The sequence below is a fragment of the Lagopus leucura genome, unplaced genomic scaffold (assembly GCF_019238085.1).
Source record: "Lagopus leucura isolate 7727_CA_CO unplaced genomic scaffold, USGS_WTPT01 Super-Scaffold_100008, whole genome shotgun sequence".
Classification (NCBI taxonomy): Eukaryota; Metazoa; Chordata; class Aves; order Galliformes; family Phasianidae; genus Lagopus; species Lagopus leucura.
Window position 1 is genome coordinate 10,070,937 of NW_024962265.1, and position 6,506 is coordinate 10,077,442.

The 6,506-nt window shown below is 38.8% G+C and overlaps 1 protein-coding gene across 2 annotated transcripts in view; it reads right to left on the bottom strand.

Moving 5' to 3' along the window:
* CD36 (CD36 molecule) overlaps positions 1–6,257 on the bottom strand; it is a 38,064-nt gene extending 31,807 nt beyond the window's left edge. Inside the window, exon 1 of one of the 2 annotated variants that reach the window (XM_042872340.1) lies at positions 6,188–6,257. The gene's annotated coding sequence lies outside the window, so the exon portion shown is untranslated. Of the gene's footprint in view, positions 1–5,180; positions 5,324–6,187 lie in introns of those variants that run through there. The other variant, XM_042872341.1, reaches the window with a different exon arrangement.
* Positions 6,258–6,506: the final 249 nt, after the last annotated feature.

The following is a 6,506-nucleotide window of genomic DNA, read 5'->3' on the forward strand; positions in this document are numbered from 1 at the left end:
AGAGAGAGAGAAAGAAAGAAAGAAAGAAAGAAAGAAAGAAAGAAAGAAAGAAAGAAAGAAAGAAAGAAAGAAAGAAAGAAAGAAAGAAAGAAGGAAAGAATTTAAAATAAGTATTTTTAAAATAAAGTGTCAGTCTGTACAGTAGAAGATGAAGTTAATCTTGTCAGCATTCAAAGCCTGTCTTTCTAAAATATTTTAGCTACTCTTCCTATTTTGAAGTAAAGGTGTGAGAAATTATGTTTAACCCCTTTTATGGCAAGAAAAAGCAACAGTTTGTTTTAGGTAGTTCAAAATCCTGCTGTCACCACGCACTGGTCCTCTCAGGTTTACCGAAAGTTATTAAGTCCTACAAGAAGGGTTGTATCATACTTAGTCATGACAAATTCAAAGTATTCATAAGACCAAAAATAGGAGCAAGTGTCTTCTATTCACAAATAGCCTCATTCCGATTCAGCACACTTGTCTTCTGTTATGAACTCTGATTTACTAAGAAGGACAATGAGGAAACTGAATCATCTGCAGAAGAAAATGTGCAATATGCCACCAGCTAGATAAGAATTTTGCCCTTCTGCATGCATGAGAGATACTAGGAAATGTTCTTTTATATGGAGTAAAGTTTTGTATTCACAAAAGATAACGTGGTTTCCTCTGGCAGTGAAAACCTGCTGTGTATCACCTAATCATATAATACAAAAGCAGTAAGCAAGCTTTCCACTTGGACAGCTTCAACAATTTGGTTTGCTCCTATTGCGTATGAGGATCCCCTAGTGCGAACGTTCACCTACATGAAGATACTGCCTGAAAATAAATTGAATACAAAACACCAATCAATTAAAAAAAAAAAAACAAATAAACAAACAGAATTTTCTTTTCCTAAATGATATTTTCACTGTCTTTGTCTCAGCTACTCTCACTGTGACTGGCATTTTGTGCTATCTTATTTTCCAAAAGCCATGGGAAAGAAGAGGGTTACATGGCATAGAGTACTAACTTCACTTTAAAGAGGGAAATACTAAGATACTTCAGTTGTGTCAGTTCTGCTTTTAACATCTCCTCTCTTAAGGACCTAAATTTATTTTCATAGCAATTCTTTTCTTATCTAACGTTATCTACAAATATTGTTGCAAACAATATTAACCATGTGAAAATTAACTATATGAACTAAGGAAGAGAGAGGCATTGATTTCCTGTCCTCTCCTAAATGATTTGCACCAAAATGACTTGCTTAAGTTAGACATCTAAATTTTCAATAGTTAATATTAGAGCAACTCTGGTCAGGCTCCCCAGTGAGATTTTCAGCTCGTCCTTTCATCAGTGTGTTATATCAATAGTACCATGACAGTTACACAAGGTTTTGGTGAGTGCAAACAAGTTGCAAAGCAAATAGAAAATTTAATGGAAAAAGTTCAAAATATTTGCTATCTGACATTAAAGGAAAGTTTGGCCAAAGATTGCAGAGGTGTTGTAGCATTTTTTGCCCACCTTGCATCATAAAATTTACTGCACGTGTTGGCCTTCAAGGCTTTTCAGTGCATCCCATAATGCATACTGCAGCCACCCATATCAAGCAGTCTTCAGCCTGCTTCAGCCTGCAAAAAGATCCTCCCAAGCACACCATACATGATCCCACCAGAATACCCCGGAAGACTCATTTTGAACTGCTGTACTGCTCTTTCGTTACCCAATAGTGACTCTCAAAAGCAGTTTTCTCAGTTCTATGAAGTTTTAGTACCTAAGGTGCTATCCCTTGTGATTCTCAGTGTGCTCTGATGGTATGGAAAGCATCTTAAAATACTACCGACTCAAGCCAACTTGGCAGTAGTACAGTGGAAAGAGTGTGATACATTTGGTTCCTGCCAATTATGTGTTTCTCCATTAAACTGCAACTAAGTTATTTAAGGGCAAAATGGGCAATAGAAGACCCATTAGCCATTTCAATTCTTTTCTACCCAGAAATACTCATTCTGCATTCTTCTTTAGTCACGATAGCATGCATGAACTACTGCCTTTCTCAGTTCTCAAAGTTCCATTTAAAAGCTATTTTCACTTCATTTTAGCAGGTATGAAAGCATAACAGAGGCAGGGGTAGAGCAAGCTTCATCTTTTCCATTCCCATGTGTTTGTGTGAGCTATTCAGAATGTAGAAATGAACACAATACAGAATATGTAATATATCAACTCTAGTTTCTGTGTGAGTCTGAAGCAACACAGGCCTATAAAAGTCTGTTAGCTAAAGGTCTGGGTCAGTCTGTTAATGCCAGAGACTTTTCTATTAGAAACTTAAGGAGGACACAGAGAGCAGGCTTTTATGGTAAGGGAGAAAAATTTTGAAACAGATATCTTTTGAAAGACAAGTGAAATTTAACAAATCTTGTCCTCACTTGGACATGTTCCACCTCTTGCAAAACTCTGCTCCTTGGCTTAGAAGTCACAGAATAATAGAGTAATTTTAAACGCCTTCACTGGTGCAATACCTGGTTGAGAAACAGCCATCATAATGAATCATCCCAACCAGACAGTGGAAGTGGCTCTGATGAATGACAAGGTAGTTGTTATATTAGCTTTTGCCTACCAGCTACACCAGAATTTTGTTTGTGCAATACTTACAAGTGAGTTTTCCAATAAATTAAGAACCAATTTTAACATTTTGGTGACTTCCCTGGTGATGGAGTCCTGGCAAGTAATTGAAAACTTATTCTTTTAGGTGACATCTTCCAGGCCTGGAGAGACATCCTTGGTCTGAGCAACATGCAGATCTACCCCAAGACTTCATTTCTACCATAAACACGAAGCATTAAAGCCAAATGATAAACCTACTTCCAGGAAAAAGAAAAATATAAAGGAAAATTGGAAAAGAAAACCAAAAACCTGGGCTAATCCTCTAATCCTTCGATCCTTTTAATCATAGAATCAGAATGGCTTGGGTTGGAAGGGACTCCAAGTATCATCAAGTTCCAATATCCCTGCCACAGGCAGGGCCACCAATCTCCAAATCTGGTACTATATCAACTTGTCCAGGGCCCCATTGGAGCATACACAACCTCTATAGGCAGCCTGTTCCAGCACCTCACCACTCCCTAATGAAAAACTTCCCCCAGATGTCTAATATAAATCTCCCTTCCTTCAGTTTAGAACCATTTCCCCTTGTCCTATCACTACCTATCTGGGTAAAAATGTTGGTTTCTCTCTTGTTTATAATCTTCTTTCAAATATTGGTCTCCCTGAAGCCTTCACTTCTCCAGACTGAACAAAACCCGCTCCCTCAGCCTGTCTTGGTAGCAGAGGGTTCTCCAGCCCTCTGATCATATTTGTGGGCTCCTCTGGACCCTCTCTAACAGCTCCTCATCTTTACCAAGCTGGGGACCCCATACCTGGACACAGTACTCCAGATGGGGCCTCATGAGGGCAGAGCAAAGTGGGACAATCACTTCCCTGTCCCTGTTGGCCATCCTTCTTCTGATGGAGCCCAGAATACCACTGGCCTTCCAAGCTCCAAGAGCACACTTATGTTCAGTTTTTCATCCACCAGGAACTCCAGCTCCACAGGGCTACTCTCAAGGAGTTCTTTTCCCAGTCTGTATATGTATCTGTTATTATTCCAGCCCAAGTTCAAAGGGGTCAGAGGGGTCTTTATTTAAATAGTCCTATGTCCTGGGACAATTTACCATCTTCTCCTTGCGAGTCAGAATCAGTAGCTGAAGTAGAATCTGGAGACCCAGACCTCTGCCAGGAGACAGAAGCTTTCCTACTAGAAGAAAGGAAAACAGAAAACATTATCTACACAATTAATATGGGCCAAAGTCCTTCCTGATGCAGGTCTGTCTCTCGAGGGTATATCAGAGACAACTGCTATAGCAGCACAGAGCTAATGGAAACGCTCGAGAAAACCACATCTTCCCCGTCAGCTGACAGCAGCAGTACAGACTGTGTGGGTCTTGCCTAACAGTTGCATGACAGAGCAGTATTCAGACTGTTTCAAGAAAATGTGCTACAACCGTTTTTCACCTTCTATAACCTTTCCTTATGGATCTGGTGAGCTAGGCCACAAAAAGATACCTTGGCAACAGCTGAAGGTCCAGAGAGAGTAGGAAAACATGTGAAGAGTTACTGCACATTAGGAAAGAGTTAACAACTACGAAGAACAGATGAGTAGAAAACATACTAGTGGTGAAATTTGTGCTCTGGTAGGGAAAGAAACGGGCAGCTAATAGATACCTTGAACTTCTCAGATTATACACTATTCTGAAGCTGAGACATGACACTATACTTTCAGATGAAAACATGTTAGAGAAATACGCATGTAACTATCAGTTACATACAAAGTAGATCCAAAATATAATAATTTAACTGGTTAAAAAAAAAAACAAAAAAAACCTGCATTTTTCACTATTTTCCTGTCTGTGCTCATTATGGGTCTATGAAGCATAAATTGAGGGCATGAAAAAAAAAAAAAAAAAAAAAAAAACTGACACTGGACAACTGCAGACTACAATTTTTACATAAACAGGGTATTTTTAACAATTAAAAAAAATAATTGAGTTTCTATCATAGTGATTACATCTGCTTTGAAAGAGAATCAGATCACTAAAGCAGAACAGGTTATTAGTATATGCATGATCACAGTACATTCTCTGAGTTATCTCAGAATGTTACATCAGAATCTTTATTGGGCATGAATTATAACTGTAAATCTACTCAGACATACACATTTTTCTGTCCATTATTATGTCAGGATTTTCACATTCATTTATAACACACTTATTTTATAAGCAGCCATACCACATGATTCTTTCCTTTCACGTTTGTAATAAATATATATAATCGTATGTAACACAGACACATATAAAAGATAATGCCTCACAGACAAATGATTATATATACTTGTTATAGACAGTTTGAAACTTTGAGTATCTTCATTTTAATTAGACTTTACAATTAACAATACATTAATATGCAATTAAATCATTTTATTGGCAGTATATTTATTTATAAATTCTAGTAAATGGGCTCTTAGAATTATAAGCAGACAAGAAATAGAAGCTGAATGATCCCTTTGATTTCAGTACTTAAGACATGTAGTAGTATTTTCATAGCAGTTGTGTGCTAATACAATGTACAGTAATACAGTGTGCAGCTGTCTGCTGAGAAACTGCATTCAGTTCAGAAGCAGGGTTACATACCTGTATGGAGGGTGTCTGCTAAGTTAGCTCCTTACAGAAAAAATGAGTTTCTGCAGCAGTTCTACTGCAATTCTGCAGCTGCCCAGTGTCCAATGGGTGCAAAGACGACAGAGGCCACAAAGATAAACAGAAAGTTGCAGTAGACAAACTGTCTCAAGTGATGCCAAGGTTAATACTCTTTCACCCTCCTGCTTTGCAAGAAAGACCAGCTGTAAGAAATCCTGTCAGCGCTAACCCCTGCCTCAGCACTCCTTAACCTCTGCAATAACGCAGCACTTGCAGACAATGTGTCAGTTCCGTGTTGCCAATCCAGAACAAGTTTAATTGCTTCTTGTCTTTGCAACAACTCTTTGCAAACACAGTCTAAATCCTACTTAATCCCCAGAAGACCCTGCAAGGCAGGTGAGGCATTTTATGCTGGAAATAACTCTTTAGATTCAGGTTTGTATTCTCAGTTAAATAAAGCACAGACAGATCAGAATGAGGGATCACATCTGTGGATACAGATGTTCCAATTCATTGGTATTTTTAAAGAACTTCACAGGCTTTGGTTCTGATCTATGTCTAATAGAACATATAAGTCAAATGATAGTCACTGCTTTCTCCTGCTGCCTTTTTGGATCCATGCAAGATCCTTTTCTCACAGCAGTGATGAACTGTCCAGGGTTTAGTTTACTTTTGGATTTGAACAGCAGATTGAAGCACTTTCTAACAGACAGTTACAGCAAACAGCAACAGTGGCAGCCTGGCTGTCATGGCCTTTCATAGAGGGTTAACAAAACCCTGAAGTGAGACAGCATGACAAGGGCTAGAATGCTACTTGTTGCATGCACACAGGAATCAACCAGTGTCATAAACCTCTTTGCCTTGCTTTCTGCAAAGCTCCATCTTTAAAGCCTGTCAGAAAATGAAAAAACAAGAAAAGGGAAAGGGAAAAAAATACTCCAGAAACTTCAATTTATGAATACTTTCTGACCCATTTGTTTATATAAATATTGCTTTTCTACCTTTGGTCTTCTTGGAGACCCGTCGCTTGCTTCCTGTATGGCTTTCGCAGCTGCAGCCTTCAGCTTGTTGCCAGACTTCCCTTCTGCCTCCCTTTCTACATGTGATACCTTTGACTCCTATTTCCTTCCCATAGAATCTCCACCCTCCTCCAGCTCCCTGTCTCCCTCTCTCTCACCTTTCAACCTATCATCTCAGTGGTCACTCCTACACTAAGTATCTCCTCACATCTGTCGCCTCCTTCATCAAATTATATGCTAGGTATTGTGTTGTTTTTTTTCTCCCTCACTTCCAGAATTTGCAGCTTTCCATCAATTCTAT